The sequence below is a fragment of the Odocoileus virginianus genome, chromosome 9 (genome assembly GCF_023699985.2).
Source record: "Odocoileus virginianus isolate 20LAN1187 ecotype Illinois chromosome 9, Ovbor_1.2, whole genome shotgun sequence".
NCBI classification, from domain to species: Eukaryota; Metazoa; Chordata; class Mammalia; order Artiodactyla; family Cervidae; genus Odocoileus; species Odocoileus virginianus.
In genome coordinates this window covers 57610286-57634291 of record NC_069682.1, presented here as the reverse complement: position 1 = coordinate 57634291, position 24006 = coordinate 57610286, and the positions used below count along the sequence as shown (strand labels likewise).

The window sequence follows — 24006 nt, the reverse complement described above, 5'->3', positions numbered from 1 at the left end:
CCATTTGCAGTCAGCTGGCCTTCCCTTGGACCCACTCACAGCTCTCCCGCCGTTCCCTCTTCAGTCTAGGCTGCAGCAGCTTCTGCGTCAGTCTCCAGCTCCCCCTCTCGCCCCTCCGGTCCATTCTCCACCCAGAGCTCCAGCCAGAGCAATCTTCTGAGACATAAATCAGACAACATCAGCTTCTGGCCTAAAACCCTTCAGTGGCTCCCCAGGGGCTCTTAGGACAAAGACCAGACTCCATACCGCAGCCTGAAAGGCCCAGCCGGACCGGCGCAGCTGACCCTCCGGCTTCCCCAGGATGTGGACAGGGCCATGTCCAGGCCAGAGCCTCCACCTGCCCATGCAGCCTCTTGAGGGTGCAGGGGTGAAATTAATGCAGATGGAGCCCCCTGATTGTGGCACTCAGGTGCAGGCCAGTGGGTAGTGATGTTATCCAGCCTGGCGATGTCAGTTTGGCACATAGTCCTTTTCCAGCTCCATGCCTCAGTTTCCCCATGAGCAAAACACAGGGACTGTCTGGGTGGTGCCTGGACAATCTCATGCAGAGTACAGGGCCCCTGGAGCTCTCACGAGCTCGCCCCCACCCCTCACCCAGTGGCTCCCATGATGGACTATTTCCTGCCCTCTCCAGATCTAATCCAAAGAGAAGACTAGCAAGTCAGGACTAGGTTAGGACGTGGATTTCAACAGCTCTCTTGATCCCGAGGAGACCCTGAGGCCCATAAGGTGAAATGATCTGCATTTAGCTCCCCCTCTAGTAGCCATGGGCTTCCCACGTGGCTCAGTGGGTAAAGAACCCGCCTGCCAACGCAGGATATATGAGACGTGGGTTCCGATCCCTGGGTCAGAAAGATCCCCTGGAGGAGGGCGTGGCAACCCACTCTAGTATTCTTGTCTGGAGAATCCCCGTGGACAGAGGAGCCTGGCGGGCTACAATCCACAGTGTCACAAAGAGTCGGAGGTGACTGAAGCGACGTAGCATGCATGCAGTAGCCAAACCTCTCTGGCCAATGTCAGTTATCTGCTGTTATGGCAGAAGGGTCAGGCTAGCTCGGGAAGCTGGGGGTTTTAATCTTTCCATCCAGAATCTTAGGTTCTGTTATTATTACTTTAATTTTATTTAAAGACACAGTGCAGGGACTTCCGTGGCTGTCTAGTAGGTTAAGACCTTGCCTTCCAATGCTTGGGGTGCCTGTTCGATCCCTACTTGGGGAACTAAGATCCCATATGCCTCAGGCCAAAAAAACAAAACAAACAAGAAAAAGCAGAAACAATAACAACATTGTAACAAATATGATAAAAGACTTAAAAAAATAAATACACAGTGCATTTGCATGATTTGAAATTTGAAAGTTTAAAAAGACATGGTATCCTCCATTCTTTCCTCCTGCTGCTCAGCCCCCCTGCCCATCCCCTCCTTCGAAGAAAACACTTCAACCAGCATCTTGTCTGTCCTTCCAGGGATACCTGAGGTACAGAACCTGTCTTCAGACCTCGAAGGAGCTGGTTAGTGTGAGTGTTTGCCCCCTGACCACTAAGGGATTAAGTGATTGCCAGAGGCCACAGAGCTTGGTAGGAGGTAAAGTCTCCAGCAGTCTCCCCCTGACCAAGCACTGGGCTTGTCCATGTGGGCAGATTTAGGAACCTGGCTGTGTTGTTCCTGACTCCCCTGCAGAGAGGATCCTGCATTCAGAGCGTGACTCTATACCCACAGTAAGTAGAGACCAAGGAAAGGTTGAGAGCACCCTAACTACCCTGTGCGCCTTCAGCACCATCCACAATGCAAATGTTGGGGGGAGAGGGTGCTGACTCAGCAGACAGGATCCCAGTGCAGTGAAGGAGCAAGGGGGCCCCTCCATGGGGGTAGGATGGGGAGGGTAGACCCTGCTGTGTGGCATGGGCTGAGCAGACGGACCTGCTTTATGTTGTAGATGGCTCTGTGTTGATGTCTTCACCCCCTTAACGTGAACAATAATGAATAGACATTAACCTTGTTTCACTGAACCTGCACCATATCCCCCACCAGGTGGACTCCATTACAGTGGAGGGAACAACCTTAGTGACTTGTCTTAGATTACTTGGTGATTTGACTTGAACTCAGGTCTCTCTGGGGGCTTCCCTGGTGGTTTAGTGGTAAAGAATCTGCCTGCAATGAAGGAGTCGAAGGAGACGCAGGTTCGATCCCTGGGTTGGGAAGATCCCCTGGAGGAGGGCATGGCAACCCACTCCAGTATTGCCTGGAGAATCCCATGGACAGAGGAGCCTAGAGGGCTACAGTCCACGGGGTCGCAGAGTGGGACATGATTGAGCACAGACACACGTAGGCCTGTCTGATTCCTGAGGTTCCCCACCCTCGGCATTCCATCAGTGTCACGTGACCCAGTTCCTGCAGCCCACATGTAAGGGCAGGGTGGTCGAATGGTTGGCAGCCTGGGCTCCAGGACTTCCAGCTCTGGCTCCGCTGTTCGGCTGTGTGACCCTGGGCAGGTCACACCCTGTCTGTGTCCCATGACTTCTGCTGCACCTGAGGTCAGAAAAGTAGCGCATCCTCGGGGCTGATAGCATTATGTGGGCAGATGCCATAGCTGATGCCGCAAGGGGTGAGATTGGGTCCAGAGCTGAGCTTCACAGATGCATCAGCCTCTGCTTGGTTGTGTGACTTTGGGCCACTTCCTTGCCCTTTCTGAGCCTCCACTCCATGTCTCTAGGGTCCCTCATCTCTGGGCTCCCTCATTTCTAGGATGAACTCTTTGGGAGGGACCTTTTGGATATAGCCCCGGGGAGTTGACAGGATTTGGGCGGAGCTGGAGCTGGGAAGCAGGGAGAACAGGGTTCGGGGAGGCAGGGCGCAGGTAGCCAAGGGCGTGGCCCTTTTTTCTTTTGTTGACTCCAGGAATGAATTTCACATTTTTTAGCAAGGATCTGATTCAAAGTTGCTGGGCAAAACTGAGCCTAACCGACCTAAAGCCTACCCACACCCCCGCCCCCACAATGAAATATTTGCTTCAGGAGAGGAATGAAGTTTAAGAGTTCCAGAAGCCTTAAAATTGCTGTTTTGTGGTCAGGGACAGAGGTACAAAGGGAGACAAGACCAAGTCCTTTACTCCAAGGCTTCATGTCTGCGAGTTTATGGAGCACCTAACTGTGTGCAGGCCCTGTGCTCGGCCCTGGTGGAGACCACGGCAGACCCTGTCTGTATCCTCACAGTGCTCACCATCTGCCGGGGCTAATAGCTATTAACCAAACGGACACACAGATAAACAGAATATCACCATCGTGAGAGGCTCCATGAAGGAAGGGGGCTCCCAAGGTCGTGCCCTGGGGATGGGGGTCAGGAGAGCTTCTCTGAGGCGGTCTGTTCATTTGCTGGAGCCGCCAAAACCAAGTACCACAGACTGGGGGTCTTATGCAGCAGAAATCAATTTTCTCACAATTCTGGAGGCTCCAAGTCTGAGATCAAGGGGCTGGGGCTTTGGTTTCTTCTGCGGCCGCTTCCTTGGCTTGCAGATGGCCGTCTTCTCCCTGTGTCTTCACACAGTCTCTCCTCCATGTGTCTCTGTGTCCTAATTTCCTCTTCTTCTAAGGACACCAGTCGTATTGGATTAGGGCCCACCCTAATGACCTCATTTGACTTAATTACTTCTTTTAAGACCCTGTTTCCCAATACAGTCACAATCTGAGGTACAGAAGTTAAGACTTCAACACAGGAAACTGCAGTGAGAGGAGTGGGGGCGGGGGATGCGGGGGGACACACAGAATGGCCTGTAACAGGCAGTAGTACTTGAGCCGAGTTGAAGGTCAAGTAGAAGTTAGCTTAGTCATAAGGAAGAAGGGGTGTTTCAGGCAGTGGGTGCAGTGTGGGCAAAGGCCAGGTGGCAGATAAGGTTCTGAGAGAAGCTGGTGTCGCTAGAGGGCAAGAAGGACATGGAGAGGGGATCAAGATGAAGCCCAGGAGATCAAGCCCCATTGTGACTGCTTCATCGCCCTGTAGCTGCTTTCTTTTCCAGTTGTCAATTTCCTCATCAGTGAAACAGGAATGACCCAACCAACCTAGTGGTTCTGGGAGCCTGGAATCAGGTCACATAGACCTAAAAGCCACACCTGGCTTCCCAGGTGGCATTAGTGGTAAAGAACCCACCTTCCAATGCAAGAGATGTAAGACATGCAGGTTCAATCCCTGGGTTAGGAAGATCCCTTGGAGGAGGGCATGGCAATCCACTCCAATACTCTTGCCTGGAGAATCCCATGGACAGAGGAGTCTGGCGGTCTACAGTCCATAGGTCTCAAAGAGTCGAACACGACTGAAGTGACTTAGCATGCACATAGACCTAAAATGTCTTGGCCTGTACCAGCTCCTTGGAAGTGCTCAGGAAGACTTGTCCTTTCTCTCTTCCCTTCCTGGGCCACCCTTTGTCTCCCTCAGGCCCCCCGCCTTGTCCCCTAACCTGATTTGTATGACCTTGCTTGAGATCTTGAGTTGCAGGGCCAAGAACTCTTGGTAAACAGTATTGTGACTTGAAGAGGCCATTTGGGCTTCCTGGGAGCCAAGGAGAAAAGGACAGTTTCCCAGGCAGTTGCTGGGAGAACGTGCCTGTCTTTGAGCTCCACAGGGCCAGATGTGGATTCTCAGTAAAATGTCTCAGTCTCCTGTGATACTTGGAAAGAAAGTCTCCATCTTCCCCCAACACATTGCCTTTCATTGAAACATAAATGGGTCTCCAGTGACGGGACCTCCTTCTCTTGGGGAATGTTCACTGATCTCTCCCCACAAGCCACAGCTTCTCATTGGCTATGTAGCCTATGGCAAATGCCTTCACCCTAAAAAATTTTTTTTTATTTACTAATTTTGGCTGTGCTAGGTCTTCATTGCAGCACTGTGCATGGACTTTCTCTGGTTGTGACGAATGGGGGCTATTCTCTTGTTGTGGAGCATAGACTCTAGAGTGCAGGCTTCAGTAATTGCAGCATATGTGGACTTAGTTGCCCTGAGGCATGTGGGATCTTAGTTCCCTGACCAGGGATCGAACCCATGTCCCCTGCATTGTCAGGAGGATCCTTAACCACTGGACCATCAGGGAAGTCCTTGCCTTTACCTTTAAGCCTCAGTTTGCACATGTATGCTTTTGTTTAACACATTTTAAAAATTTAAATAATTGGGTTATTTTAGAACAATTTTAGATTTACAGAAAAGTAGCAAAGATAGCCTGGAGAAGCCCCATGTACCCCTCATCCAGGTTCCCCTGTTGTTAACATTTGGCACTATTATGGTATGTTTGTTACATCTAAGGAAACAACACAGGTGCATCACTATTAACTAAGCTCACCCTTTTTTTCTTTTTGGATTTCACTAGCTTTTCCCTAAGGTTTGTTTTCTGTTTCGAGATCCCAATCAAGAGACCACGTTACATTTAGTCTTCATATCTCCTTGAGCTTCTCTGGTCTGTGATGGTTTCTTAGGATCCAGTTTTATTTTGACAAATATTTTGGAACTCCTACAATGTGCATGGTTCTTGGTGCTGGGGAAAGAAACAGAAGCCTGCCTTTCATGGAGCCTACATTTGGAGGTGAGGGGGACAGATCACAGATAAGTAAATATAAATATTAAATATGTCAGTATTATACAGAAAAATAAAGCAGGGAAAGATGGAGAGTTCTAGGAAGGCTTCTTTATGAGGAAACACTGGACAGGGAACTGTTGGAGGTGAGGGAGCCTCCAGGTGGATATCTGGTGGGAAAGTACTGTAGGTAGCAAGCTGAGCAAGTGCAAAGGCCCTGAGGCAGGAAGTGCCTGTAAATCTGAGGAACTGTGGGGAGGCCAGTGGGTTGGAGCCCAGACTGCAGAGGTGACTGGTGGGAGGAAAGGGAGCTCTGTGTGGAGTATAAACTGGAGAGAGTGGAAGCTGGGAGAAGGCTGGTGTCATGATCCAGGGCAGCCAGGTGGAAGGGGCTTGTGGCCTGAACTGCAGTGGTGCCTGTGGAGGGTGAGAAGTGGGTGGATTCTAGCCCTTTTTGAAGGAAGACCCACAGGATTTGCTGGTGGAAACAGGGCTCGTGCTGAAACCCTCCGACAGGAGTTGCATGAGGAATAAAAACGGTGATGGATGTTAGCAGGGCTTAGAAAACTGTGAAGTTGGGTTTCTCTGTCTTCTGTGTTTCAGAGTGGTCTTGCCTAACCCATCCTCTGGCTGAGGGCCAGTAATGAACCACTGGTTTGGTTTTTTTCAAGTATAACATTTTGAAATGGTAATAGAATCTCATTACTTTAAAAAAATTCATCAGGTACCAATGTAAAAGAAATTCTTCCTCCTAGCCACCCAGTTCCCCTCCCCAGGGGCAACTACTATTATTTCTTGGGTTTCCTTCCAGAGATGTTTTATACATATGTATAAGCACATGTGCACAGGCATTTCTGGGGTTTGTTTCTATTTTTACACAAAATATGTTGTACACTGTTCTGTAGGTTGCTTTTTGTTCTTATAATAGCTTTATTGAGATATAATTCACATACCATAAAATTTACCCATTTAAAATACAACTTAATGGGGTTTTTTTTTGGGTATATTCAGAATTATGTGTCTCCACAATCAATTTTAGAATATTTGTGGTGCCTGCAAAAGAAACCCCATGTCCCAATGTCCTTCCCCAGCTCCAGGAAGCTACTTCTTTCCCTGTAGATTTGCCTTCCTTCTCTGGACATTTTCTATGAATGGAATCATATGATATGTGGATTTTTGTGCCTGACTTCTTTCACTTAGTACAATTTTTTTCAAGATTTGTCCATGCTGTAGCATATACTTCTTTCCTTTTTTATTACTGAATAATATTCCACTGTATGGATATACCACATTTTATTTATCTATTCAACAGTTGATGGGCATTTAGGTTATTTCCAGATTTTAGCTATTATGAATAATGCTGCTATGAACGGTCATGTACAGTTTTTGTGTGGACATATGTTTTCAGTTTTTTTCTACCTAGGAGTGGAATTGCCAGGTCATAGGGTAATCCGATGTTTAACCTTTTGAATGACTGCTAGATTATTTTCCAAAATCATTGCCTTATTTTGCAGTCTTATCCACAGTGTAGGAGGCTTCCAGTTTTCCCACATTTTCGTCAACACTTATTACTATCTGTCATTTTGATTAGAGCCACCCCAATGTGAGTGGAATTGTGGTTTTGATTTGCCTTTCCCGGATGACTAATGATATTGAGCATCTTTTCATGTGCTTATTGGATATTTGTGTATCTTCTATGGAGAAATATCTATTCAGATCTTTTGATTATTTTTTAATTGCATTCATTTTATTATTGAGTTATGAGTTCTTTATATATTCTAGATACAAATTCCTTATGAGATATATGATTTGCAAATATTTGCTTCCAGCCTGTGCGCTGTCTTTCCACTTCCTTGGTGGTATCCATTGAAAGACAAAAGTTTTTAGTTTTAATGAGGTCCAGTTTGTCTAATTTTTCTTCTGTTGCACTCACACTGTCTTCCTTAGTCCCACCTGTGTCCCGCCAGGATGAAAGGATAATGGGAGTCAAATGACCTACTGTACCCACAGTTCCTTGGCTTCCCAGGTAGTGCTAGTGGTAAAGAACCTACCTGCCAGTGTAGGAGACATAAGAGATGTGGGTTCAAAACCTGGGTCGGGAAGAACTCCTGGTGGAGGGTATGGCAGCTCACTCCAATATTCTTACCTGGAGAATCCCACAGACAGAGAAGCCTGAACGGCTACAGTCCATGGGGTCCCAAAGAGTCGACACGACTGAAGTGACTTAGCATGCACCCACTCTACAGATGAGGAGACTGAGACCCAGAGGAGAGGGACCAAGGGCTTCCCAGTGCTAGCTGTGCCTTTCCCCAAAACCCCACAAGTCCCAGGAGGGGAGGTCAGGAGCAGGGGAAATGGTGGAAAGCAGGTGGATTCTGGACTCTGTTTAAGGCGGAGTCAAAAGGATTTGCTGATGAATGGGATGGGCATGGGGGGATGTGAGATAAAGAGGGAGGATTCAAAGATGACTCCTGGGTGCTTGGCCTGAGACAGTGAATGTGGAAGAGGCTTCCTTCCGGTGGAGGAAGAGTTGGTGGTGATGGCCGGGCAGTGTAGGGGGTGGCAGTGGTCCAGATGCTTATTGAATGAATAGATGGATGCCTTTCCCTGGCCCTCTACATCAGTAGTCCCCAACCTTTTTGACATCAGGGTTTCGTGGAAAACGATTTTTCCACGGGGGTCAGGGGTCAGGGTGGGTGCAGGTGGTAATGTGAAGGATGGGGAATAGCAGATGAAGTTTATGAAAGTTTATGAAGTTTATGACGTTTATGAAACTTTGCTCACTTGCCTGCTGCTCACCTCCTGCTGTGCAGCCCAGGAATTGGCGACTCCTGCTCTATAGGGGCCCTAAACACGCACTTGCTTTCAGATATGTCCAATGGGCTGAATGGATGCAGAGGATAGGCCCAGGCTGGAGGTGTAAACCTGAGGCCACTAGATGGATGTGGTTCAAGGACTGGGTCTGGGAGCTGCCAACATCAGGAGGTTCTGTGCAAAGTTCAGGTTTTCTTCCTCCATGACATTTCCCAACCTTTAAGTGTATGTCAGTCATGCAGTCGTGTCCAACTCCTTGTGATCCCATGGACTGTAGCCCTCCAGGCTCCTCTGTCCATGGAATTCTCCAGGCAAGAATAATGGAGTTGGGTATTCCCAACCCAGGGATCAAATCTGGGTCTCTTGCATTACAGATTGTTTACTATCTGAGCCACCAGGGATTAGTAATAACTTCAAAGGACCTCTGTTGTGAAGGTCTGGAGTCAGACTGCCTGGGTCTGACCCTGGATCTCTATTCCCAGCTCTGTGTCCTTAGATGAGTGACTCAGCCTCTCGGAGCCTTGGTTTCCTCGTCTGCAAAATGGGAATGATAATAATACCCACCTCCCAGGTGTGTAGTAAGGGTTCTACAGTTGACAGTTACCATGAAACACTATAATGGATTGTATTAGCAATCAAGGCAGACGATGCCAAAAGGGAACAGAACACTGGCCTTTGAGTTTGCCCTGGGGTCGGATCTCAACTCTGCCAGTGACCACTCTGTGACCCAGGATTGGATTTTAGACCTCAATGAAGAGGAAATTTGTTGCTCTTGGAGTTGGGGGATGGCTAGGATGCCTACTGAGGCCTCTGAGCCCCCAGCAGCCACTCTCCCTCCCCACCTCCTTCCCTCCAGCCTCGCCCACCTGCCACCTCCCACCCACCCACCCTACAGCAGAATGATCTTTCCAAGCACCAGTCCCAGCACGGTCTTTCTCTGCCTGGAGAAAAAAGAAAAGAAACCGGATTGGCTTCCCTGCTGCCTTCAGGAAAAAGCCCCAGAGCCTTAGCCTGATGAGGGGAGGTGGGAGGCGGCCCTCATCTCTCTTCTCTCCTCTCCTTTCACCAACTGCGCTGTGTGCCAGCTGCACCCAGCCCCGCATCGTGTTCTACTTGCCCATCCTCCAGACAACAGTTCCTGAGCGCCTGCTGTTTCTCGGATCCAACCACTTCCTTCCCCTCAGTGACCCGACCACTTCTCTAGGGTCTCTCTCTTATCCCTTCCACTCTGCAGCCCATCGCCCACAAGCAGCCAGAGGGATCCTTTAAAAATGTAGCATGCATGTGTCACTCACTTGCTTAAAATCCCTCTGTGGCCGCCTACTTCACTGTGGGTAAAACCACGGCCCCTGTCCACTCCCTCCAGCCATGTTTTGCAGTTTCCCCTGCTGTCCCCTCATCAGGGCCCACAACTCCAGCTGCCTTCCCACCTGCAGGCCTTTGCACAGGCTCTTTCCCTTCCTAGATGCTCTCAGCCCCACTTCTTCAGGACAGCCTCCCTGAAGGCCTGCCCTCATCCCCCGCCCCACCTCGACTCCTCCCACAGGTAGGAAGCAGTTCAAGAGGGTCTGTCTGTGACGCTATAGCCACAGTGCCTGGCCTGGGATCCGCCCTATGTTGGCAGAAACCTGTCACTCATCCTTCAAGGCCCAGCCCAAATGTCACCTCCTCTGTGAAGCCTTCCTTCCTTAACACAGCCCGCAGCCCTGCCCTGTTCCCGATGCTCCTCCAGATCATTCCCTCCCCCTGCATCCCCTGCCCGGACCAACAGCTCTGTCTTGGCTTCCTGTGAGCTTTTCTCTTCTTCCCTTTCTGTCTCCCAACACTCAACAGTATAATTATCACTGAATGGCAAGCTCCTCAAGGCCAAAAAGCATCCTGTAAGTGACAGCTAGTGTTTACTGAGCCCAGCACTTCCTGCATCCTCTCCTTAAATCCCCACCACCCCGTGGGTTGGCTCTCCTAAAAGCCCCACCTTAAAGACAAGCTTAGAATTCTCCAAGCATGAATACTAGAGTGGCTTGCCATTCCCTTCTCCGGGGGATCTTCCCGACCCAGGAATCAAACCCAGGTCTCCTGCATTACAAGTGGATTCTTTACCATTTGAACCTCTAGGGTAGCCCCAAAGAGAGGCCAGTGGAGGTTTAAAGAGGTTAAGTCACAAGCACACTGTGACCGCTAGCAAGTCTGACACCAGAGCTGGGGTTTTAACGAACAACGGCAGTAACTTACCGACAGCATGCCAGGCCCTGTGCTGAGCCCTTGTCAGGGGTTTCGTCCTCACAGTAACTTTGACTGCAGCTCTGTTTTATGGCTGGCCAGCCAGAAGCACAGAGAGGTTAAGAAACGTGCTGAAGCCCAAAAAGCTAGTAAGGAGCTTGACAGAATCTGAACCCGGCCATCTGGCTCTGGGTCATGCTGTCTGTCCTTGCCACTGTTCCCTCCCACCTCTGACCTGCCTGGGAGGGTTCTCTGTTTCTTGGCATCCCCAACAGCTGGAATAGCAGCCAGCCCACAGGCAGCACTGGTTGGTGGTTGTATGGTGAATGATAGAGCAGGTAAACCGGGGGACCTGGGGCCCTGCCCTGGCCACCCCAGAGCCCTTAGGTCTGGAAGGGCCCCTCTCCCAGGCTCAGTGTCCCCCACCCCCCTGGTTGCCCAGACTGCCCAAGGGAAGGACCAGATCCATAAACATGAGGCTCCGCTTGGGCCCAGGAGGGGCTCTGGGTACTGTACGAGTCCTCAATATTATTGCTTTATTGTCATTTAAATGGAGCCTGCCTCAAACAGGCCACCCAGTTCTAGCCACCAGCTCTGGACAAAACCCCCATTGAAAAGCCAATTACAATCACTCCATCTAAATTGTCATGGATTTGTATAGAAAATTACATCTCCATTTAGTCCCGAAGCGACATCGTGGGCCCGGACAGAGAGGAGGCTGGCCCATTTACCCCGCTTAGCGCGGGTGCCGCAGGCAGAGAGAAAGCCCAGGCTCCTGGGTCTTGGCTGGCCTGGGGAACAAAGGCCAGTTTGTGGGGGCCTGGAGAGAAGCTGGGCCTCTCAGGGCGGCTCAGATTCCAGGCCTGGGCCGATGGACCCTGCACCGCCAGCTGGTCTCCCCTGCTGGCGGCTGTGGCCAGACGAGCTCCTGACAGCCGGCTTCAGGCGGCCCGTCAGCCCCGCCACCATCCGAGGCGGCTGGAGCTTGGCTCCTGTCCACGCTGCCAGGAAGTGAAGGAGGTTTAGCCCAGAGAGCCCTGGACTGGGATCCCGAAATCCTGATTTCATTCATTCATTCATTCACACGCTATGCAATGCCTGTTGGTGGTGTGAGAAGCAGGTTAGCCTGGGAGTTGGGGTATGCTGGTGTGGTTCCAGACTCTGGCCTCAGTATCTAGGTGTGAGGAGCAGGCTGTTTATTCATTTACATTCCCAAGTGGTTGAACCCCTGTTATGTGCCGGAGGACAGGACAAAATGATCCAGTGCGGGGTCTGGTGCTCCACAGGTGACGAGTGTCCTGAGGAAAGTGAACAGGGCTCTGGGGAGGAGCTGGGGCAGTGGACAGCTCAGAAAGAGCCGGCAGGAGGAGAGGAGAGAGGAGTCGTGGCCGTACCCTGAGGACCGGTGGGCCTCCTCCCTGAGCTTCGGTCTCCTCATCTGTGGAAATGGGAGTGTGGACCTGAGCCGCCAGGGGCTTGGGTCAGGACTCAGGGCGATAAGCATGTAAGGTCTCAGTGGAGCTGGGCACAGGATGCTCCTGGCTAACTAAGATAGCCTAACTTAGCGCTGTCTACGGGCTAGCCGGGGACAGGGGCCTTGCTTGCATTAGCTCATTAATCCTCCCAACAGCCCTGTGGGGCAGGGCTGTTATCCCCATTTCACAGATAAGGAAACTGAGGGAGCAGGCCAGGGCAGCTAGTTACTATTCCAATAGTTTTTACTATGGGTTAGACCAAGACCTGGCACAGAGCAGGCCCTTCAGAGAGTGTCTGTTGAACTAGTGAATACACCTGGAAGGGAGATGGATGCTGGGCAAGTGTGGGGGAGCTATGTGTGTGAGTGATTCTGAGATTGGGTGTACCCGTCGACGTGCATGTGACTCTCAAAGTGTGCGACTGTTGTCTGACGGGGTCACACACTTGTCTCCCAGAGTCCTCACCCAAATGCCTGGTGGCTCTGGGGGCTGTCAGACTGGCTGGTTGGTGTGTGGCTGTGACAGACTGTGTATCACTGCCTACACGTGTCTGTCTGGGCCCAAAGGGGCCACTTGGCACCCTTCCTGGGCAGGCTGGCAGGCCCAGAGGCTATGGTGGGGCAGGATGGGCAGGTTCAGAGGTGAAGAGAGCAGAGTCCCGTCCTCCCCCACCCAGCCCCACCAGGCAGACCGGCAAATGGAAAAAAATGTTCACACCCGGGGCAGGCCCGGTGGCCGCCCGGCGGCAGGACTGCTCTGTGCACAGAAAACAAGTTCTTCTGGTATCAGCTCGAGTTTGGCAGGAAGTGGCTTTTGGGTGGCAGGAAGTTGGATTCAGCACATATCAGCTCCGGCCGAGGGGCAGGAGAGCAGTTATCTGGGGTTAAACAGAGTTACCGAGGAGGGGCCCCGACACCCCATACCTGATAGAGCTGGAGGGCACAGCCCACCCCTCCTGGTCATCTGGGATATAAATGGGCCTTGTAAAGGGCTGCCACCCATCAAGCGCCTCCTGGGCCTTGGACTCCAGACAGAATCCATCTCCCATTACCCCCATGGAGCAGACAGATATGCAGACTGAGACTCGGAGAGGCAGTGACCTCCCTGAGATCACCAAGACCAGTAGAGAGAATGAGAGGACAGAGAAACCCAAGGGAGAGGGGAGGTGGGACTTGGACAGAGTATGTAATTGGATGAAGGCAGACAGCAGTGAGACCACGCTGGTGGGAAGAATTCTGGACTGTCCACCGAGTGCCAGGCCCCCACACGGAAATCATAGTCCAACTTGAGATCCTGAACCCATTTCCCAGAGGAGGAGCATGAGATCCACAGAGCCTCACTGGCTAAGCCAGACCTGGAATCCAGGTCTGATTCAAAACCGGTGTTCTTTTGGGCCATGCCCCTGTGCCCACCTTCTAGGGAAGGGAAGTCCTAAAAGGGATGCCAATCACATGAGCAGGTTGCCCAGGTATACCGTTGAGGAATTCACTGAGTTGGCCAGTGGAGACCCAGGGTTCAAACCTGGACAGGATGATTACAACCTCATGTGCTTAATCATGGGACGGTGTGCCAAGCACTACGCCAGAGAAGGCCATGGCCCTGCCCTCAGGCTGGGAGGCAGAGAGTCCAGCCACTGATTTGAAGCCCTGGAACTCCACCTGGCAAGAAACGGAGGCTCCCAACTCCCAGCCCTGGACACCCTGCATCCACCCCCAGCTCCCACTGGAGCCCCAGGGAGTGGGCCACTGGTTCTTCTGTTCTTATCCCAAAAGCAGCACCCAAGCTGTTCCCTGGCTGAGATGCTGATTTGAAGCTTGGTTTGCATGTCGTTTGCACATTACTCAGTGCATGTCAGAAGGTACGAACATCTCCCTTCCCTGGAGAGGGCTGGTGGGCCCCCCTGCCCTCCTCCAGACAGCAAAAATGCCAGCCGGCTAGACAGGGAGCTGCGCCCTGGCCTCTGACAGCACCCGCCTGCTGCCACCTCCCCCATTCCCTCCTGGAGCCAAATTTAGGCAGCTCTGCTACTGAGAGATGGGGAGAGCGGAGGCAGGAAATGGTGAGGTTGGAGACAGCCCGGCCTTGGCCCAAGCTGGGTGGGGCAGCCCCAGGGGTGCCCCTGTCCCTAAAGCCCTTGGCCCAACTTCCCCCCCACCCCACCGACCCCTCCTCCCACAGGAATGTGGGCCTGGTCGGGGGAACGCTGGGTTCTCAGCTGCAGTCCAGGGTGCTGGCTACCCTGGCCACGAGGGAGGGAGAGATGGAGGGAGGGAGGGAGGGAGGGAGGGAGGAGGTCATGGCCGGGGCAGTGGGGAAGGGATCAGATAGCCTCCTCCTGCCCCAGACACCCGCCGCCACTGGGGACAGGAGCCCGCTCTGCTTCTCAGCACTTCCTGCCCCTCCTTGGTGTGCCCACCCACAGGCCCAACTGTGGGGTGGGGGGCAGGCGACATAGCTGGGCCTATGGGGACCGGACTCCCCGCGAAAGGCTCCACAAGGCCATCTCCTCCTTGGTCTAGCCTTTCACCTTTAGAGTCTTGGTTCCCATACCTGGGAAATGGGGAGGCTTCCAATGATTTTCAAGTAGCTATCCTCACTGAGGGGGGCTTCCCTGGTAGCTCAGCGGTAAAGAATCTGCCTACAATGTGGGAACAGTAGACATGGGTTCGATCCCTGGGTGGAGAAGATCCCCTGGTGGAGGACACGGCAACCCACTCCAGTATTCTTGCCTGGAGAATTGCACGGACAGAAGACCCTGGTAGGCTACAGTCCATAGGGTCACGCTGAAGCAACTTAGCACAGCACAGCACCCTCACTGAGAGCCAGGGTTGGGGAGATCTGCAGAAATCAGGGACGTGGCAGTGGCTTTAGGCCTAGGAACTTCTTCGATTTCTTAGGTATGGCTAAGAGGCAGCTCCTCACTGATGCTGGGACAGGATGTGGGCGGGCTGAACGGTGAAAGGAGAAGGCCTGGGCTGGATTACAGCCACCAGTAACCTGGGGGTGGAGTTAATAGTGCCTGTGGCTGAGAGCATGGATCCTAGGGTCTAGCTGCCTGGGTTTGAATCCCAGTTCTTCCACTCTATTCTCCATGCCTGCGGGCAAGTCGCTTCAACTTTCTGTTCCTCAGTTTCCTCACCTGTAAGATGGGAGTAGCAATCCTCCCACGGCTGCTGGGAAAGTGAAATGAGGCAGCAGATGCAGTAAGGGCACCACGATGCCAGCCACCAGTGTTGATTGTCTCCCTGGGCGGTTTGGAGGCCCTTGGAGCTATAACGGATGTGGACGCGATAGGGAGGCGCTGTAGTTTGGTGGTTCAATGGGCATCGGGATGGGGGTTCAAGTCTGCGTGACCCTGGGCAAATGGCCACACCCCGCTGCGCCCTGGGCGGGGAACAGCAGAGGCGCCTACCGCAGAGGGTCTGGGAGGATTACACAGATCAGGCTTGGCACAGCGCCTGGCACATAGCGGGCGCTCCCTGAAGGAGAGCTGGCCAGATCGAATGGTACCGCCCCGCACAAAGGACAGGTGGGCAGCGTCCCAGGAGGGCGGGGAGCGGAGCAGGTGCGCGGAGAGTGGGGAGGCGGGGCCTGGAGAGGGGGAGCGCTCGGGCCGGCGGGCGGGCGCGCGCGCGCAGCAGGTGCGTGTCCAGTGGGCGGGGTCCCGCGCGGGCGGGGTCTCCAGGTGAGCGGGCGCGCGCCTAGAGGCCGGAGACGGGGCTGAGGCGCGCCGCCCCGGCCCACCCGCCAGAAAGCGTCCCTGTGTCTTTAATGCCCTTCTCCTCGCGTTCCCCCCCCCGCCCCCTTTGTGCGCCCCCCCCCCCAGCCGGGCTGCAGCCGCGGAGCCATCCCCCCTGCACTGACAGCTGGTATCTAATTACTGTGTGAGAATGGAAAGTCAGGCTGTCCCAGCTCCGGGGAGAGGGGATTAACGTCTCCTGCAGAATACACTTCCTCTGGTGGGTTGCCATGGTTACTCTCATTACCTGCCTGCCCGCGAGGAGCCCGCGCGAACCGCTCCAGCAGGCCCTCCGAACCCGGGCCCGGCGCGCGCGCGCCTCCCGGCCCCTCCCCGCCGAGGCGCACGCGCGTGCGCCGTGGGGGGAGCGCGAGCCGCCTCACCCGCGTCCCCCGCCCCCCGCCCCAGCAGCTGTCAGCGGCGCGCGCGGCCCGGCCAGCCCCAGCGCGCGCTGTCAACAGTCATTAGCGCGGGCCTCTCCCCTCCCCCTCCAGCCCCTCCTCTTCCCCCCACCCCCCAGCCCGGGGTGGGGCCCGCACCTGGGGCCCGCTCGTTAGCGCGCCGGGGCGGCCCGCCGCAGCCCCGAAGGGACCCGCCCGCGGGGCCCGCTTGGCTCAGGACCGCCCCCTTCCGCCTAGAAACCCCTCCTCAGGGACCCCATTCCTGCCCTTGGCCGCAATGCCCGAGGGAGGCGGGTCCTCAGGATCCTGGAGCGCGCTTCTCCATAGTAGTGGTGATCGGGTCATTTATGGATGTTCTACCCGGGGCAGGGGCTGTTTGTGCATCCTTTGGGTTCCCGTAAGCTTCCTGTGAGGTGGCATTGTACCTACCGTGTCACTTCTACACAGGAGGAAACTGAGGCCCAGGGTTAGGGCTGGATTGTCCTCAGACCTCTGACTTAATAGAGCCCCTGCGCCCTCCTGTCACCGTCAGGCCAGAATCCCTGTCCCCCAGGCCTCACCCTATCTGGCCTGAGAGTGCCCCAGCTACCTCCTCCCTCCATCCCTTAAACTGGGGTCATTGCCCCTCTGTGGCCAAGAGGGGAGCACTTTGGACAATTGCTCCCCCCTTTCCCTCTCCCCCGCCCCTCATTTTGCAGACATCCCAAGAGTTAACAAAAGGAAAAAAAGGAAGAAGTATTCAGAGCTGATTGAAGGATATGGCTGTTGTTTGGGGGCCCATCCCAGGCACCTTGCCCTGTGTCCTGGGGTGTGCCTTTTGGTCCCTGGCGTGATTTGAAAGAAGATGGAGGTTCAGCGAAGCAGAAAGGAGGTCTTGGAATATATGAGGCCTGCTCCAGATGGCAGGTGCTCCATGGTGGCCGCTCCGCACTAGCAGTTGGAGATTGTGCAGAGGGGTGGAGAAGAGGCAGGTGCTACAATGAGTCTTCCACGCCTTGTTTTTGTGTTTATTTATTTATGGGGCGGGGTGGTCTCATCCCTCAGTCCTGTCCAGGTCTAGTGCAACCATGGGTACAGTGCAACCATGGGTCCAGAAATTCTGGCTACAGTATAACCATGGGTCCTGAAATTCTGGCATGAGTCTTTATCTTGGAGTTTTTTTTGTTTGGTTTCCAGTCTGAAGGTAGGTATTATTCATACAGGAGAGAAATTCGAATACTGTCCTTGTCCCATTAAAACAATAGCCCCTGTCATCTCATCGTTTTTACAAACTCTGACTGGCTTCTCTTGGAGGTTCTGAGGAGAGAATTTCTCGATATTTGGGTGAGGATCTTCATTCTGCTTTCCTGTTCTTTTCATTCTCTTGGCTTAGTTTGCTTTTTAAATTTCATCTCCCATCAATTTCTCTCTGAGGACCCTTTGCAGGAAGCTGACTCCTCCTCCTCGGTCATCTTTCAGCCCTACCAAGAGTTGAAAGGAGAACTTTTTTTGTGTGGAAAGAACTTTTGTGGGAACTCCCCAAAACTGTTACCCCCATATCCAAAACCTTGGTCCTGCCTGAACTTATTAAAATGTGGTTTGGGGCATGAGAGGAACAGTTACAGAAGTTGGGAGGTTGTTGCTGTTCAGTCACTCAGTCGTGTCCGACTTTTTGCAACCCCATGGACTACAGCACGCCAGGCTTCCCTGTCCTTCACCATCTCCCGGAGCTTGCTCAAACTCATGTCCATTGAATTAGTGATGGCATCCAACTATCTCATTCTCTGTTACCCCCTTCTAAGTTGGCAGGAGCAGGCAGCTAATATCTGCTGTAACTTTTGCCTGTCGTCCTGGCTGGCACCTACGTGGGATGGAGCAATATCCTCACACTTGTCCATACAATCTACCCCCTGAAGTCCTGGGCTCCCAAACAACCGGTGCCAAAGGTGTGTTTCCCCAGGGGTGGATTCTCCTTGTGGACTTTTCTCCTGTAACAGCAATCTCGTTGATTTTTGCCCTTTGTTGACAGCTGCACCAAAAGGGCTCATCCTACGGACTGTTTCTGTGGTTTCTTCCTCTTGAAGAAGGAACCCAATTGAGAAATGTCCCCACTGTTTAGCCACATTCTCTTAATCATGGACACTTCGTTGCTGGAAGGCACCTGCCTCTAATATAGTGATGGTGGTGCACTAAATAGCACCCTGGTGGCCTGAAAGGGTGCACCCACCTTGATAAGTATGTAACTTATTACCAGCAAGTGACTTTGAAGTTCCAGTGGAGATGACAGAACTGCAATCCGTTAGCAACTGAACCTCACCTGCCATCAAGGGTAGGAGTCCGTTTAATTGGCTTAATGAGGAAACAGGCAAGATTCAATCAGACTCAGGAGCTCACCTGAGGATGACTCCTCACAATAGCCCGTAAGGCTACCTGGGCAGGGGCCTAGGAAGATATACTCATCTCTCTTGTAGGTTTGCAGCCCTGAACACAGCAGTCCTCATTATGTTGAGCATTCAGATTGTTTGAGGAAACTGAGGAAGCCAGAAAAGACTTGTCAAGGGATGCCCTGCTTAAGAATTAATTTCACCAGGAAGGACTTTAAAACTCCAGTGTCAGAATGCTGGGCACTCCTTCTCTTTCTACCAGCAGGTCTCTGGGTAGGTGTTTCAAATTCATACTCATGTTGCCCAATAAGAATCTTGTCTCCACCGTTAGGAAAATGGGCCCTCACTAGAGAAGAAAGTATCAATATATTAGGCCCAGCAGCACAGAAAATGTTTATATTCATTATCCAGTGCCAGTTGCCTTACTAGCCACCTCCCTGTCTCAATCACAGAGATATTCTAATCCGTAGTTCTCAAATTCTGTCCTGCCTTAGAATCGTCTGGGGGCCTATTAAAACCCTCACTGTGTCAAATTTGGTAGGTCTGAGGCGGGACCTGAGAATCACACTTCTAACAAGTTCTCAGGTGATGCCTAGGGACCACACTTTGCAAACCATTGTTATGCATGCATGCATGCAGGCATGCTAAGTTGCTGCAGTTGTGTCTGACTCTTTGCGACCCCAGGGACTGTAACCCGCCAGGCTCCTCTGTCCATGGAGATTCTCCAGACAAGAACACTGGAATGGGATGCCATGTCCTTCTCTGAGTCTCTTAAAGTCTCCAGACTTAAGAGGCTCGAACCCGAGTCTCTTAAGTCTCCTGTATTGGCAGGTGGGTTCTTTACCCCTAGCCACCACCTGGGAAGCCCAACCATTGTTATAAATATTCTGAAATACCAGCCTTACTTAAGTAGACATTTGGTGATTTCCTCAATGACTCTCAATCTGGCCTTTAGAACTCAAATAGACTGGCTTTAAAGAAGATAGTAATATCCAAGAAAGTTTGCAGCTCTGTGTATTTGGGGAGGGGGCTGTGCTGTATGTCGTACAGGATCTTAGCTCCCCAATCAGGGATTGAATTCTGGCCCCCTGCATTGGGAGCACAGAGTCTTAGCCACTGGACCACCAGAGAAGCCCCTCCCTGAATTTTTTAAATGTATTTATTTATTTATTTTTGGCTGTGCTGGGTCTTTGGTGCCCGCAGGCTTTTCTCTAGTTGTGGTGCACAGGCTTCTCATTGCAGCAGCTTCTCTTGTGGAGCATGGGCTCTAAGGCACATGGGCTTCAGTAGTTGCAGCTCCTAGGCTCTGGGCACTGGCTCAATGGTTGTGATACCCCGGCTTCGTTGCTCTGAGGCATGTGGGATCTTCCTGGATCAGGGATTGAACCCATGTCTCCTGCATTGGCATGCAGATTCTTTACCACCGAGCCACCAGGGAACCCCCTTCCTTGAATTTTTAAAAGCTATTGCCATGTCTGGTTTTGTTGGCCCAAGTCTGACTGGCTGTTTTGGAATTAGCTGTTTCAAAAAGATGTAGTATATGTTACCATGGCAATATTCTCCCCCACGCAGGAAGGCCCCAGAGGTTGGTCCTGCACAACTGACCATGTGTGTTTCATGGCTTTTCCCCGGGGGTGCTGCAGGGCTCCATTGCCATCACTCCTGGTTGGCATTCCCAGGAAGTGGGGAATAGTCAAGAAGCTCCATCCAGCCCCACTCTTTATCCAGCCTGTAAATGAAGTGAGCCTCCTTCGTCAACCCAGGGCCCAGGCTGCTTAGGGCTATGGATCAGACTAAGCTGACTCGGGCACTAAGCAGAGGTGGTTGGCAGGGGCATCCCAAGGCTAAGGAGAAGGTGATGTCCGATCCCTTAATTAGCAGCTTTTGTCTTGTAATACTGCGTCTGGATTCTCAGCTAGGAAAAGCATGCCTCTCCTGCTGCATTTAGCATGAAGGTTATTACCTCTATGGATGCAGGGCATGGCAGAGATGTCTGCAGCACGTGACTGCCGTGAGATCCCTTTGTTCTCTTCCCAGGGTTCTCCTTGAAGGCCACACAGATATCCTGGTGTTCCTCCCTCAGGGTGTAATACACATGGTGTCCAGGTGGCCGCAGCTCACCAGAGGACAGTTCAAGGTGTGGCTCTGCAGACCTTGTGTGGTTTGAATTCTGGTTGCTAAGGGCCCTCTTCTTTCCTGTGTACGTCTCTACAGTTGAGATAGACCGATTACAGGACCCAGGGTTGAACAGCAGGGAAGAGCACAGTCCTTGTTTTGTTTTGTTTTAAGCTGTGCTGCGTCTTCATTGCAGCATGCTGACTTTCTCTCCTTGCTGCTTGAGGGCTTAGTTGCCCCACAGCAGGTAGGATCTTAGTTCCCTGACCAGGGGTTGAACCCATATCCCCTGCATGGGAACTGCTGGACCACCAGGGAAGTGGTCCTCATAATCCATTTTTAAAGAGGGAGCATGCCTGAAGAGTTTCTCTGAGATAATTTTATGGTCATGTTGGGCCAGGTTGATTACCCACATCTGCCTATGAATGGAGGTGGAAGACTGGGACAGAGGCGTGTTTTGCTTTTAATCTGGGTTAGTTAGTTATACTTGGACTTTAGGAAAACTTATTCCAAGTTTGTGTGACAGCCTTAGCAGATTATTTTGCATAAGACTTTGCATCTCTTCTACTGGTGATTATTACCTTGGGGGACCCCTTCTATAACCTAAATGGATTAGAGGGACAGGAGATGAGAATGGATCCCTAAACACAGAATGTCCACACTCTGTGGGTCTGAAGGGGAGAGATGAATGTTTACAAGCCTGTGTGTGGCAGATTCCTGACATATTCTTACTTAGCCTTGGAACCGCATCCAGCTAGGACTTTGTAGGCTCATTTTACAGGTGTGAGGAAAATGAGTTTTAAGAGGTCAAAAGTGACCTGCCCAAGTTGGTTAGGAGACACTTTTCCATCCCACCTATCTAAAATATTATCTTTCATCAGATTGTTTTCTTTCTCCACTCCTTCTTATCCAATTTTGTAAACTTTTTCCAGAAGTGTCTGTGTTCTGGCCTGAAGCAGTTTTATGAACAGAGAGGTCTATTCACTTGTAAGCAGCTAAACCCATTATTATGCCTCTGGTTTCAAATTATCAAAATTTGGAACCACCTACCCCATTATACTTTTTAAAAAATATACCTTTTAAAATTAGCAAACACGTTTGGTGGTAAGAAAAAAATTAACAGAACAAAACACAAATTAACAGACACACAATGAACTGAAAGTCACTCAGTCTTGTCTGAGTCTTTGTGACTCCATGGACTATACAGTCCATGGAATTCTCCAGGTCAGAATACTGGAGTGGGTAGACTTTCCCTTCTCCAGGGGAATCGTCCCAACCCAGGGATCAAAACCAGGTCTCCCACATCGCAGGCAGATTCTTTAACGGCTGAGCCTCAAGGGAAGCCTAACAGAACACAGAAAAGTATACAAATTGTAAGTGTTCAGATCAATGGCTTTTTATAAACTGAACCCATCCTGATCAAGAAATAGAAACCCAGTTATACCTTCATTCTTGGAGGTTCTTTTGTTTGTTTTTGCCAACATGAACCTCTGGTTAGAAGTGCATAATAACTAACCTGTCATAATATTTGTCCCATTCAGCTCTACCACGGCAGTATTTGAAGATCTCTAAAATACTGGTAGTTACACATGAGCTAATGAATGAGTTAGTCACTGATGAGCCCAGGAATTCAGATACCTTCAAGAAAGAGATAACTGTAACTTCTGAGGGGGTTTAAAAAGAGAAGAGTATGGAATTTTCTACCTCATAAGTGAAGCTCAGGGAGGTTAAAGAGTTTGCCTACAATCTCACAGCAGGCAAGCAGGACCAGCAGGCAACTCTTTCTACACAGGTGGGCGCACATACACCCCCCCCCACCCAGATACTTGCTGATAAGTCCCCATTGCAATGGATGCTAACTTGGGAGAAAGCCATTGGCTCGAGGGCCTGTGCAAGGCCAGTGAGGTCAGCACCCAGGGTCATCACTCATGGACACTGCCCACTAGGTCTAGGGTTTGGCCCCTACACCCCAGATACCTTTCCTCTCCCATCTGCTCTCAAGTGGGCCACTGGCAAAGAGACAGTCCCGCTATCCTACCATGGCAGGTTGAGAAAGTTGCAGGATAAAAGCAAACCCTGACTGTGGCCGGGATGTGCTGTGAGTGAGCGTCGCATTCACTGTGGCCTCAATTCCCCTCTGATGACAAGGACCAACGTCCTGCGCCAGCCCTTCCGCTTACCAGCCACCATCGCACAGGCAGGTCCTGACCCTCACAGTCTCCCAGGCTGGTTGCGATGTTCAGCCCCATCCTGGCTAGGGGAAACTTGGCAGTCGGCAAAGCACTTCTTAATGACAATATTTATCCAGCAGTTCCCGTGGTCGGGCTTGGTGCTAAGAGTTGCACGTATATTTCATTGACTCTTCTCCATAGCTCATGGGAAGGGGCCTTCTGTTATCCCCATTTTCTCGATAAAGGACCCGAGGCTCAGAGAAGCAAGATACCTGCTCTGAGTCACATAGCCACTTAAACGGTGGGGCCCAACTGACACTGAAGAAGCGCGTGGCTGAACCACCCCTCCTGGCGGCTGCTTATAACCAGGCCGTCATTCGGAGGTTATTTATTGAGCCTACTATGTGTTGGGCATCGTTCCCGGTGCTAGGGAGACAGCTGTGAGCCGACAGAAGAACCCCCGCCCCACACACTTCCACTCCCTCTTCCAAAGAGCCGACATTCTTGAACGGAGGTCCTTGGGGGAAGAATCCTCTGGGAGATTTGTGTTCCGAGCACTTTTTCAGAAAAGTCCGCCTCCTTTTTCCTAAATCCCCACCCCCACCCCTCTGCTTGCTCTTCCTCTTTGCCGCCCCCCTCAGAGCCCTCCAGGTCTCCCCTTAGGGAGAGGGTGGCAGAGAGCCCAGTGCCCCTGAGATCCTGGCACACCTTTGCGGGGCCAGCTGACAACACTCGTGCCAGCCCAGTAAGAGGCTCGGGGGGGCCCCACGGCCACCCCACTCACACGGCCTGCCACCTCCACATGGCCTTGTGTGTGTTATTTCTGTGTCTCCACACACAAAGAGCCCGGGTGCTGTTGCTGGCGCTCAGCTGCTGGAGTGGAGAGGCGGGCAGCGGTGAAAAGCTTTTCTGAAAGGCCAGGGTGAGGCAGGAGTCACCCAGGTGATGTGAGCCGTTCCCCTGGGCCCCCAGCCCGGGACCACAGTGAAAGGTTACTGCTAATTGGCGAGCTCCTGATGGGGACGCATCTATTTAGCACCCCCCTTCCCCACCTCCCCAGAGACTTCCAGGATGGTCTTGGCACAGCGTGCAATTCGAAAGCTCCCCGCCTGAGTCTGGCACAATCTGTCTGAAATTGTGAACATGGAGG

At 52.1% G+C, this 24006-nt stretch overlaps 1 protein-coding gene across 4 annotated transcripts in view; it reads left to right on the top strand.

The window, feature by feature from the left end:
- NOL4L (nucleolar protein 4 like) overlaps positions 1-24006 on the top strand; it is a 130421-nt gene that overhangs the window by 26326 nt on the left and 80089 nt on the right. The gene's annotated exons all lie outside the window — the stretch shown is intronic.